Genomic DNA, 13,466 nt, shown 5'->3' with positions numbered 1-13,466 from the left:
CAGTGTGAGCAAGTAGGGCAGGAGGGCCTGTTTCCACGCTGTATCACTCTGTGACCCTATGACTCTATAATACCATCACAGTCTCTAATTAGTTAAATATTGCGAGCTTGCACAGGTGAAGAATTAAAGATCAGGGTAACTAATACCATTGCATTACAAATTACATAGCAGGTATATTGATACCTGGTGAGTCGACAAATTCTTTCATTATTAAAGTAAAGCGGAGATGGACTAATAAAACATTTGAATATTTAAACTCAGCTGTGAGTAGCCTCAACCCTGTCAACACCTTCCATGGTTCAGGGCATTATGAAATAAATATTATTGTAATTAAAAAATTACAGTTTACATCCTATAAATATAATTTGAGAAATAACACAAATCCAATTTAATGAATCCCATCAGACCAGAGGCATATAAAAATATTCATTCGAGAAGTAGTTTATAGTAAATGTGTTTAACTAAAGTCCATTAGGTCTGGCTGTTTTATATCCATAATGAGTTTATAAAATCTTGAATAGTCCTCTACTAACCAGTCAATTATCAACATTAAGTTGGCACAGTGGCACAGCTAATAGAGTTGCCTCTTCGCAGCACCAGACCCGGATTTGATCCTGCCCTCAGTTGCTACCTGTGTGGAGTTTGCACGTTCTGCCTGTGACCACGTAGGTTTCCTCAGAGTGCTCCGTTTTCCTCCCGCATCCTAAAGACGTGCGGGATTGTAGGTTAATTGGACCTCTGAAAATCGCCCCTTGTCTGTAGGGAGTGGAAGAGAAAGTAAGATAAGATAGAACTAGTGTGAACGGGTGATCGATGGTCGGCGTGGACTCAGTGGGTCGAAGGGCCCGTTTCAGTGCTGTATCTCTAAACCTAAAACTAAAAAAGAAAAATGTGTGAAAAAAGCACATTTCCGAAGGAACTCAATGGGTCTGTGGATGTTTCGTATCAGGTCCCTCCTTTATAATATCTTTCCAATTACCAACATTGGTGAATGACTTAACCTGTCAGACTTGGTTCCATCAAATTGCAGTGAAAATAATCTATTAACCTTGATGCTGTTGGGTGGATGATCTGTCAATTCGGGTGCACTCATTAACTGGTCATTCAGTCTTTTAGAATGGATAACCTAGGGTTCCGACCCGAAACGTCACTCATCTCTTTTCTCCAGTGATGCTGCCTGATCCGCTGACTTAATCCAGCACTCGGTGTCTAACTTATCAGCCTGTTGTAATTCGGTTGTAACTCAGAGATCTGTTAGTTGTATCATCCATCTGTTAGTTGTATTTTCAAGGTGACTGGAGGAGTTTTAATTTTTCAACATTTATGCTTCACATACTTAAGGAAGAAGCAGGGGGTGAGAGATGAGAACATAACCGCTGTTATCATTGAAGGCTCCCAAATTATCCTGACCTAAATATAATAACCTTATGATGACTATGTTCATTTCAAATTGAAAACCAATATTGTGCTGGAACAAACATTCTATGTTCTCCCGATGTTTACCTTTTTAGTTCAGTTTAGCGATCACCCATTCACATTAGTTCTATGTTATCTCACTTTCTTGTCCACTCCCTACACACCAGGGGCCATTTACAGAAGGCAATTAACCTACAAACCCGCACGTCTTTGGGATGTGGGAGGTAACCAGAGCACCAGGAGGAAACCCACGCGGTCACAGGGCGAACATGCAAATTGCATCCAACAGCACTCAAGGTGAGGATCGGATCTAGATCTCGGGTGCTGTGAGGCAGTGGCTATTCCAGGTGCACCACAGTGCTGCCCTAACATCTGTAACATCTCTTTTGACACTTTTCAAAACAGGTATTAAAAAGAAATAAAACTACTAATGTCTTACTGCTTTCTTCTAAACTGGAGGAGTTTCAAAGAAAATAGGTGCTAATTTCCCCTCTGAAATTGTTAAGCACTATTGTGATTTTTATTCATAAAGTAACCATGAAAAGCCAAAGTTCTTCACAGACAGGTTTTAGGAAAACAAATATTGTGCTATATGGTGCGAAGAGATGGCTGATGGTTTTATTGAAGAAGATAGACACAAAAAGTTGGAGTAACTCAGTGGCAGGCAGCATCTCTGGAGAGAAGGAATGGGTGACATTTCAGGTCGAGGAAATTCTTCAGACTTACTCCCTGTCCCGCTGAGTTGCTTCAGCTTTTTATGTCTATCTTCAGTTTAAACTATCATCTACAGTTCCTTCCTACAAGTTTGGTTAAAGAATGTGGCTTTAGTAAGTTTTCTAAGATGGGGCTAGAGAAAAGGAAGAGCAGGAAGGTTTCTGGAGGGAGCTCCCACCAACGAGGGCCAAGGAGAGGCAAGGAGATGGGAGAGGTCTGGGAGAGGAGCTTCAAAGGAACGCCGTATTCAGTCTGGATGTTGAGCTGCAGGACATGGAGATTACTCTGGGAGAATTCAAAAGCAAGGAAGTACCAGTGAGGACAGAGATGGTGGCTGAGTGGGACCTTGTGCAGCAGAGACGCAGTCAGTGAGTTCTGCATCACCTGGAGTTAATGGAAGGCGTAGAGTAGGAAGTTGAGCAGCAATGAGAACATTGGAACAATCACGCATGTACTCAAATAGCCTCAAAGGCCTGTTGTGCCGGCGGCTGCCCTGGGTTGGGGTTGCGGGGATCGGCCTGACCAGGAGATGTTGTCGATATCCACTGCTGCTCTGTGTCGCTGGAGGCCGTGTACGAGCCAGTGATTTCTGTTGTGCACAGGATTAAGGTGGGGAAGATACAGAAAAGTTTGATCAGGTAGATGTAATTAGTCCATGATTGATTCTAAAAGCAATTAGATCCTGCAGCTTTAAGAGCAAAAAACACCATTTTAGAGGAACTCAGCAGGTCAGGCAACATAGAAACATAGAAACATAGAAAATAGGTGCAGGAGTAAGCCATTTGGCCCTTCGAGCCTACACCACCATTCAATATGATCATGGCTGATCATCCAACTCAGTATCCTGTACCTGCCTTCTCTCCATACCCCCTGATCCCTTTAGCCACAAGGGCCACATCTAACTCCTTCTTAAATATAGCCAATGAACTGGCCTCAACTACATTCTGTGGCAGAGAATTCCAGAGATTCACCACTCTCTGTGAAAAAAATGTTTTTCTCATCTCAATCCTAAAAGATTTCCCCTTTATCCTTAAACTGTGACCCCTTGTTCTGGACTGTGGAGGGAATGGACCATTTGGCTTTACGAGGCTAAATGATTCAGACAGATCTTGCTTTGGCCACACGACAATATACAGGATGCCACATGGTATAGAAACAAGGAACTGCAGATGCTGAGGTGTAAACAAAAGACACAAATGCTGGAGTACCTCAGTGGGTTAGGCAGCATCACTGGAGGACATGGATAGGTTTTTGGGTCAGGACACTTCAGTCTGAAAAAAGGTCTCGACCCGAAACTTCTCTTATCAATGTTCTTCAGAGATGCTGCCTGACCCGCTGAGTTACTCCGGCCTTTTGTGTCTTCATGAGGTAACCTTCGTGTCTTTATGAAATAGTACAATCAGCTAACTTACTGTCAGCTCCACGATGGGAAATCTATGCTTCAATAAATATATTTTTCAGTTCAGTGATGAGCTTTTCAGTTACCAAAGACCAATTAAATTACCAAAGTTATTTAATTAATAATTAATTCTGGCAGCATGCGATGTCAGAATATAAAAACCAAGATGGCGGCAGCGGCGGATGGAAGAAAGCCTTCGTGCTGGTGAGCGGAGTGGAGGCTCACCTCACGTGACCAGAGAGGTGCTCTGGGTGTTCCGAGGTTGGCAGCGGGAGGCGCCCCGGGGCATGGAGGCTGAGCGTTGACCATGTGAGGCAGGGAATGCCGCGTTCAGAGGTCGATGCATCTGGATCAAGGCATCGCTGGAGTGGGCCGCGGCAGCAGCCTGGGGATCGATTAGGTCAGGCGCCAATCCACGTGGCCGAGCACACAGATCGCACACGGCCTGCAGCGGCACGGAGCAGCGGTGGAGGACATCGACAGCGTCGCCTGGCCAGGCTGATCACTGCAACTCTGACTCAGAGAAGCACGATGGTAGAGTTGCTGCCTTACAGCGCCAGAGAGCCGGGTTCAATTCTGACTATGGGTGCTGTCTGTATGGAGTTTGTACATTCTCCCTGCGGCCTGTGTGGGTTTTCTCCGGTTGCTCCAGTTTCCTCCCACACTCCAAAGACATACAAGTTTGTAGGCTAATTGGCTTCGGTATAATTGTAAATTGTCCCTAGTGTGTAGGAAGGTGTTAGTGTGCGAGGATCGCTGGTTGGTGGCCTGAAGGGCCCGTATTCACGCTGAATCTCTAAACTAAACTAAACACAGCCACCGCCAGGACAACAGGCCTTTAAGGCTAAATTAAAACAAATACTTTTGACAACGCTGAACTTGAAGGGTACAAGATGGCGCCAGAAACATGGCAACTCTTGTGTAGTGCTTCAGTATAATCTATTCTTGCATACGTGTACTTAAGTATGATTGCGTCGATGTATAGTAAGATTTTTACTGCAATGTATGGGGAAGAAGGAATCTCACAGCTCCTAGGTACATGTGACAATGTGACCAGTTGCTAAACACTTTAACTCCACCTCTGCATTCCCACACTGACCTTTCTGTCCTGGGCCTCCTCCATTGTCAGAGTGAGGCCCAACACAAATTGGAGGAACAACACCTCATATTTCGCTCGGGCAGCTTACACCCCAGCAGTATGAACATTGAATTATCTAACTTCAAGTAAACCTTGTTTCCCCCCTCACTCCATCCCTCCCCCTTCCCAGTTGTCCGACCAGTCTTACTGTCTCCGACTACAATTTATCTCTGTTTGCTTTGTGGTTACCTTCTCCCAACTAACAATGAACTTTTCTACATGTTCCTTGATCTTTATTCCCTTTGTCTGGTTTTCACACCTTCCACTTCCTTACCTGTACACTTCCTTATCTCTGTGTCTCCCTCTCCCCTGACATCAGTCGAAAGAAGGGTCTCGACCCGAAACGTCACCCATTCCTTCTCTCCATCGATGCTGCCTGTCCCGCTGAGTTACTCCAGCATTTTGTGTCGATCTTTTGTGACAACAAAATGCCATTGACCCATTAAACATGAATATAGATTTAATTTCAATTTTATTTTATTGGAGATGTTATTTAAAACAGATTAATGCTGCACAAAAATCACAGCCATTCCAGTTATTGTCACGCAGCCTAATTTCAAGGTTTATTATGACATTTAGCTGGTAATGTTCACAAGCAATGCTGCAGTAATGTAATAATAAGAGCAACTGACCCTGCGCCTTGTATGCAAAGGTAGGGTGTGCCAAGCGAATTAATCGTGCTTCATGGACCTTATTGAACTGGAATATCTATTATAACCATGATGATGTGCTGAAAAATACATAATTGTTATGATACAGACCCTTCTGTTTGACATTCCTACATACGGTATGTATACTTGCCAATTATATTTCAGTACCATTTGCATCTTACCAATTTAGCATCATTACTAGCTGTTCATCTTTATCTCCCAGAGATGTAATTGTGTTTTTTTTTGCCATACATCTCTACAAAAGCACATTGTAATGAGTTATTGATTTTATCGTTCACGAGATCATTTAAACTCCTTAATTAAATTATGACTGCTTGCTAGTTGCTAACCATGCAAAATTGCACATATCCAGTGCAATTGTATCCAGTGACTCCATTTAAAATGCATTACTCCCATAAGAATGGCCATTCGAAAATTGCAACTATTCTGCTTGACCCGTGGTGGCAGCTTAGAAAACTGTCCCGTTTGGTGAGGTTTGATTCTGTTGTTTCCAAAGGGTTGGCAGGTTTGAATTCAAGGCTGGCTTCAAGAGTTCTACATCTAATTCAGGCTGGCAATGGGAGGGTTATCAAGATGGGTGGTACAGTGGTGCAGTTAATAGAGATGTTGCCTCACAGTGCCCGAGATCTGGATTTGATCCTGACGTCGGGTGCTGTCTGTACGGAGTTTGTACGTTCTCCTGTGACCCAGGGATTCCGAATTCCTCACACATCTCAGACGTGCAGGTTTGTAGGTTAATTGGCTTCTGTAAATTGGCCCCTATTGAGGAGGTTGCAGAAGTGGGATAACATGGAACCAGTGTGCAGGGTGGTCAATGGCCAAAGCTCACATTCCTTGGTGCAATCACTTGCTTTAAGTAACACCTTCAGCAACTACTGAACAGGGCAAAGTCATCACAGTCCCATCCACACTTGATCATCCTGGCTTTCCACGATGCCCCAACCCAAAGGATGATGAGCTGTTCTGTGCAGAGCCTCATGAGCAGGAACCAGGTCTCCAGCCCCAACGGATGAACCAGGGTTCCAGCCCCAAGAGAGACGTTCCTCCCTCCCTCCCTTCATTACCCCCCTCTCTCCTTCCTTCCTTCCTTCTCCCTCCCTCCCTCCTATCCACACTCCTTCTATCCCTCCTCACTCCCTCTTTCCTCCCTCCTTCCCTCCCCCCTCCCTCCCTCCCTCCCTCCTTTCCTCCTCCCTCCCTCCCACCCTCCTTCTCTCCTCTCCTCCAGAGACGGTTGTGGAACCTGATGTGAAGAAAGACAACTGCAGCTGGCCAAAAAAAGGCAGACTCATCACGACACCATCAAAGTGACTTTGAAATACCAGGCTACAATCATGCCTTCCAAAGGATCTTGTTGCTTTGAGAACATTAATTAATTCTGTCTCATTACACAATACCAGATGTAATGTAGCTAATCCCTGGTTGGTTCTTCACTATATTACCTCCCAAATACTCTCTATGAACGAGTTCTCAATGCTACCTGTGGTAATTGAATTTATCTTATCAATATAATAATTCAAATTCATCCTTATTATATTGGTACCTTTCCTACCTTACCTAAAAAATGCTTAAGTAACATTTAGACAGGTACATGGATATGACAGGTTTAGAGGGATATGGGCCAAATGCCGGCAGGTGGGACTAGTGTAAATGGGACGTTGATAGGTGTGGGCAAGTTGGGCCGAAGAGCCTGTTTCCACGCAGCATAACGCTATTACTCTATGAGGCTATGACCTTAAGCGAGGTACAGTGGTGCTGCAGTAGAGCTGCTGCCTTATAGCGCCAGAGACCCGGGTTTGATCCTGACTACAGGTGCTGCATGTACGGAATTTCTGTAAAGTCTCTCGCTGTAACCCTAAAGTCTAAATCTAAAGTTTACAAACCTCCATTATTTATTGAGTGCCACTCTATACTCCAGTATACTTACTGTATCCTTACACTTACTATTTTTGATCTCCATCTGAACTCTTTCTACAGCTTAAGCTTTTGTGCCAATGTCATTCTCCATCATTGCCACTGATCTCATTCTTTATTCACACTTATGCAACCTTCGTATCCTTTCTGCTTTTTCTTCATATTTCCCAAATACCCCTGAATATTTAGCCTGTGTCTGTCCCGGATGTTAATCGAGCTCCTTAAATAAGTTGGTCCTACTTACTTCTACTTGGTCCATATCCCTGCAAACCTTTGCAACCATGTACCTGTCCAAGTGCCTTTATAATTGTACCTGCCCCTCCCACCTCTTCATGCTGCTCGATCAGTGTACAAAATAAGTCAAGTCAAGTCAAGTCAAGTTTATTCGTCACATACACATACGAGATGTGCAGTGAAATGAAAAGTGGCAATGCTTGTGGATTGTGCAAACAAAACTATAAAACAGAATGGAACAGAAACACATATTCACATATTACATATTTGTGGGAGGAAAAAAAGAAAAAAAACAGCAATTTAAAAAAGACACCACACAGTAAATTGGTTCAGTAAAGTTAGTCCCTGGTGAGATAGGAGTTTACAGTCCTAATGGCCTCTGGGAAGAAACTCCTTCTCATCCTCTCCGTTTTCACAGCATGGCAACGGAGGCGTTTGCCTGACCGTAGCAGCTGGAACAGTCCGTTGCTGGGGTGGAAGGGGTCTCCCATGATCTTGTTGGTTCTGGAGTTGCACCTTCTGATGTATAGTTCCTGCAGGGGGTCGAGTGTAGTTCCCATAGTGCGTTTGGCCGAACGCACTACTCTCTGCAGAGCCTTCTTGTCCTGGGCAGAGCAGTTCCCAAACCAAATTGTGATGTTTCCGGACAACCCTCTTTCACCACCCTCTATGTCCTACATTCAAGACAATTTTGTATTCAATTGACTAGCTCACCTTGGATCCCATGTGATCTCACCTCCCAGATGAGTCTGACAGTTCATCCATGTTGCTGCATGTATTCTGATAAAGAACTTAATCTTTATCTTATCATTTTTCCTTGTCCCTGTTTATTGGTTTTAGTTTAGAGTTTTAGAGATACAGCATGGAAACAGGCCCTTCGGCCCAACTGTGCTGACACCTAGGGTTGCCAACTTTCTCACTCCCAAATAAGGGACAAAAGGTCAAACTAAGGGACAAATTCCCGACGGCAATTTGTTGACAGACTCGGCGCGGATAAAGTCCGGCACCCCATCCAACTCATGAACCGATGATCGGCCATGAGAAGGAGGGGTGGTGGTGTCGGCGGTAAGCGAAGGTCCGAAAGCTGGCTGGTCTGCCGACCGAATGGGCCACGGGCGAGGTGCTGCTGCTGCACTCCATGGGCTGCACTACATCGGGATTGGTGAGGCGGGGCCAGACGCGGCACTCCGAACCGACAGTCCCCTCGACCCGAGTAGTAGCAGTCAAATACGGGACAAGGGCGGTCCCGTATGGGACAAACCAATTTAGCTCAATAAACGCGATGTCCCGGCTAATACGGGGCAGTTGGCAACCCTACCCACACCGGCCAACGATCGCCCATACAGTAGTTCTATCCTACACACTAGAGACAATTTACAGAAGCCAATTAACCTACAAACCTGTACGTACGTCTTCGGAATGTGGGAGGAAACCGGAGCACCCGGAGAAAACCTACGTGATCACAGGGAGAGCGTACAAACTCCGTACAGACAGCAGCCGTGGTCAGGATTGAACCCAGGTCTCTGGTGCTCTAAGGCAGCAACTTTACCCCAGCGCCATTACTACACTCTTACGCCTGTAGTTTTTGGTCTTTCCCTCCACATTCCAGTTATTATTACGCATGTGACTGTTCTGCATCTTTCCCTTTCCTTTCACCTTGCCCTCCTCAATATCTCCTTACCTTCAGGGAGCTTCGGACCTGGACTCCCAAGATTTCCCTGTACAATAATGAATGGGAATTATTCTGATTCTATCTCCAGGATCCCATCCCTGACCCCGCAAACCTCACCACCTATTCAGGTGCAACCCATCTGGCCTTTAATGGTCTCACCTCCCCCAGGGATATCCCAATTGTTTAGCAATCCAAAGCCACCCTTCTATACTATCTCTCCTGTCAGATGTTCCATAGGAGAGGGAAAGATTGAATAGGAACCTGAGGGGCAACCTTTTTACTCAAAGGGTGGTGGGTAGTGGGAACAAGCTGCCAGATGGGATAGTTGAGGCAGGTACTATCACAACATTTAAAAATTCATAAGGACAGGTACAAGAATAGGAAAGGTTTAGAGGGATATGGGCCAAATGCAGGCAGGTGGGACTAGTATAGATGGGGCAAATCTTAGATGATATGGACAAATTGGGCTGAAGGGCCCATTTCCTTGCTTTACGACTCTTTGTTCTACTGTTTTATCTTAGAAACATAGAAACAGAAAATAGGTGCAGAAGTAGGTCATTCGGCCGTTCGAGCCAGCACCGCCATCCAATATGATCATGGCTGATCATCCAAAATCAGTACCCCGTTCCTGCTTTCTCCCCATCTCTTCCTATTTCTGTTTCTCACTAGCATGTGGAAATGGCAGTAATCCAGTGATTATGTTTTTGAAGTTTCCTGGCTCCTCATTCCCTGTCTTTCTTTCCACCGATGTTGTTGTTATTGATATAGACCACAACTGCTAGCCCACATCAATGAAGTGTTCACCACTCCACTTTGATAACCTCTGCAGCCATTCAGTGACACCCTTAATCCTTGTATAAGGAGACACATGCGATCTCCGGGTCAAATCTCCATCCACTGATATGCCTGCCCCTCCTATAATCCCCATTCACAATTGTACAGAGATTTTGAAGCCCATATCACCCTAAAAGTGCCGACACAAGTAGATAGAGTGGTAAAAAAAAAGGCGTATAGAATGCCTGCCTTCATTGATTGGACATGAAGTATAAGAGTCAGGAAGTCATGGTGCAGCAGTAGAGTTGCAGCCTCACAGCACCAAAGACCCAGGTTCGATCCTGACTACCGGTGCTGTCTGTACAGAGTAAAAACATAGAAACATAGAAACATAGAAAATAGGTGCAGGAGGAGGCCATTCGGCCATTTGAGCCAGCACCGCCATTCGTTGTGATCATGGCTGATCATCCCAAATCAATAACCCATGCCTGCCTTCTCCCCATATCCGATGACTCCGCTAGCCCCTAGAGCTCTATCTAACTCTCTCTTAAATCCATCCAGTGACTTGGCCTCCACTGCCCTCTGTGGCAGGGAATTCCATAAATTCACAACTCTCTGGGTGAAAAAGATTGTTCTCACCTCAATCTTAAATGACCTCCCCTTTATTCTAAGACTGTGGCCCCTGGTTCTGGACTTGCCCCACATTGGGGAAATTTTTCCTGCATCTAGCTAGTCCAGCTTTATAAAAATTGCTTTATAAAAATTGGTGAGGCCACATTTGGAGTATTGTCTGTAGTTCTGGTCACCCCATTACAAGAAGATGTGGAGGCTTTGGAAAGAGTGCAGAAGAGGTTTACCAGATGGTGCCTGGATTAGAGAGTATTTGCTATAAGGAGGAGTTGAACAAACTTGGATTGTATTATCTGGATCATCGGAGGTTGAGGGGAGGCATGATAGAATTATATTAAATTACTAGAGGCGCAGATAGGATAGACAGTCAGAACCTTTATCACAGGTGGAAATGCCAAAGACGAGGACACAGCTTTCAGATCAGAGGGGGAAAGTTTAAAGGTGAGTGCGGGAAGTTACATGGAGAGTGGTGGGTGCCTGGAGCGTGCTGCCTGAGCTGGTGGTGGAGGCAGAGTTGATAGTGGCATTTAAGAGGCTTTTAGATAGGTACCTGGACATGCAGGGAATGAAGAAATATGGATCACATGCAGATGGAGGAAACGAGTTTAACTTGGCTCTCACATAGAACATAGAACAGTACAGACAGGAAAATCTCTTGCTCAGCCAAATGCAAATCCAATTCAATCTTCAAATTTGCAGATTACACCACTGTCGTGGGCCAAATATCAAATAGGGACGGGACAGAGTGGGATGGAGATTGAGAACCTCGTGTCCTGATGTCGAGACAACAACCTATCTCTCAAAGTCAGCAAGACAAAGGAGTTAGTGATCAACTTCAGGAAGTGAAACGGAACACATACCCCAGTTTGCATTGGTGGTGCCGAAGTAGAGATGGTTGAAAACTTCAAATTTCTAGGAGTAAATATCGTCAGAAAGTTGTCCTGAACAAGCCATATTGAACCAATGGCCAAAAAAGCACACCAATGCCTCTACTTCCTTAGAAGGCTTTGGAGATTTGGCATGTCCCCAACAGCTCACACCAATGTCTACAGAAGCACTGTAGAAAGCATTTTATCAGCATGCATCGGAGCATAGTTTGGGAACAGCTCCATCCAAGACTGCAAGAAATTGCAGAGAATTGTGGATGCAGCCCAGACCAGCACACAAACCAACCTCCCTTCCATTGACTCCATTTGCATTTCACAATGCCTCAGCAAGGCCACCAGCATAATCAAGGACGAGTCTCACCCTGGTCACTCTCTCTTCTCCCCTCTCCCATCGGGCAAGAGGGACAAAAGTGTGAATACGTACACCTCCAGATCCAGTTTCTTCCCAGCTGTTATCAAGCAACTAAACCATCCTATCAACAACTAGAGAGTGGTCCTGAGCTACTAACTACCTCATTGGAGACCCTCAGACTATATTTAATTGGACTTTGTCTTGCACTAAACATTATTCCCTTTATCATGTATCTGTACACTGTGAATGACTCAATTATGATTCATGTATAATCTTTCCGCTGACTGGTTAGCACGCAACAAAAGCTTTTCACTGCACCTCGGTACACGTGACAATAAACTAAAGTAAACTGAAGTAAACTGTTACTTCGTGTGCAACCAAGCTACTTCAGGTGCCAGGCTCCTGACTAGGGTTGCCAACTGTCCTGTATTAGCCGGGACATCCCGTATATTGGGCTAAATTGGTTTGTCCCATACAGGACCGCCCTTGTCCCGTATTTGACTGCTACTACTCGGGTTGAGGGAACTGTCGGGTCAGAGTGCCGCGTCTGGCCCCGCCTCACCCGTCCTGACGAAGTGCAGCCCATGGAGTGCAGCAGCAGCGCCTCGCCCGTGGTCCCGTTGGTCACCAGCCTGGCCAGTTGTCTGACCATCGGACCTTCGCTTACCGCCGACACCACCACCCCTCCTTCTCATGGCCGATCATCGGTTCATGAGTTGGATGTGGTGCCAAACTTTGCATGCGACGTCGCGCGGGCCAAAACTCCTCAGCTGGCCCCCCAGCTGGACCAACTCATCATTCACCCAGACACGGCCGAGTCGGTCAACGATTTGCCATCGGGAATTTGTCCCTTATTTTGACCTTTTGTCCCTTATTTGGGAGTTAGAAAGTTGGCAACCCTACTTCTGACTGGCAGCATTCCCCTCAGGAACCATCACCCTCACCAGAATCCATTATGGAGAAGTCTGCTTGTGAGGGACTCAGAGGATGTCTGCAAGACCTGCTGTTTCTCTCATCTGTTGACGATCTCCTACCCTCACACGCTTAAGCTGCAGTAGAACCACCTCTCCGAATGGCCTACTGGACACTCCCTGCTGGTTTTAACCTCTCCAGACCACATAATAGGTAACTCTGGGTACAAAAAGCTGCCACAGGTACAACTGGCCCAAAGCTGCCTGTCTGTGTTTATGTTCTCTATGAGTCTACATTGGTGTTGGATTTAAAATTAGAATGCTGATATTTGACTGAGTGCTAGTTGGCGCCATCTAATGGTGAGTTGATCATTTGCAAACCAGCTCAAACAAAAATAATTGCTGCAGATGTTGAAAATCTGAAAATAAAGAAAAGCAGAAATATTCAGTAGATTAAATTTTGAAATTAGGGTTAAAAAAAAGGGCCTTGTACACTAAACATTGGCCAATTTGGATTCTTCCCTGAATCTAACCTAATCCTTAAAATATTTTCTCTGCTTTTGTCCAGATCACCCATGCAAATGCTGAACCAGGTCATTAATAATCTAAATAACTGCATGGAAGTTCAATGATCCTGGGTTATATCAGTGATCCCAAACTTCACTGCTATAATCCAGTATCTTGTTTGCACATTTTCGAGCGGCACAGCAGGTAGTGCTGCTGTCGCTAATCTCAGAGACCCAGGCTCAGTCCA

Source organism: Amblyraja radiata, chromosome 16, assembly GCF_010909765.2.
Source record: "Amblyraja radiata isolate CabotCenter1 chromosome 16, sAmbRad1.1.pri, whole genome shotgun sequence".
Lineage (NCBI taxonomy): Eukaryota > Metazoa > Chordata > Chondrichthyes > Rajiformes > Rajidae > Amblyraja > Amblyraja radiata.
Note: the sequence above shows the minus strand (reverse complement) of the source record.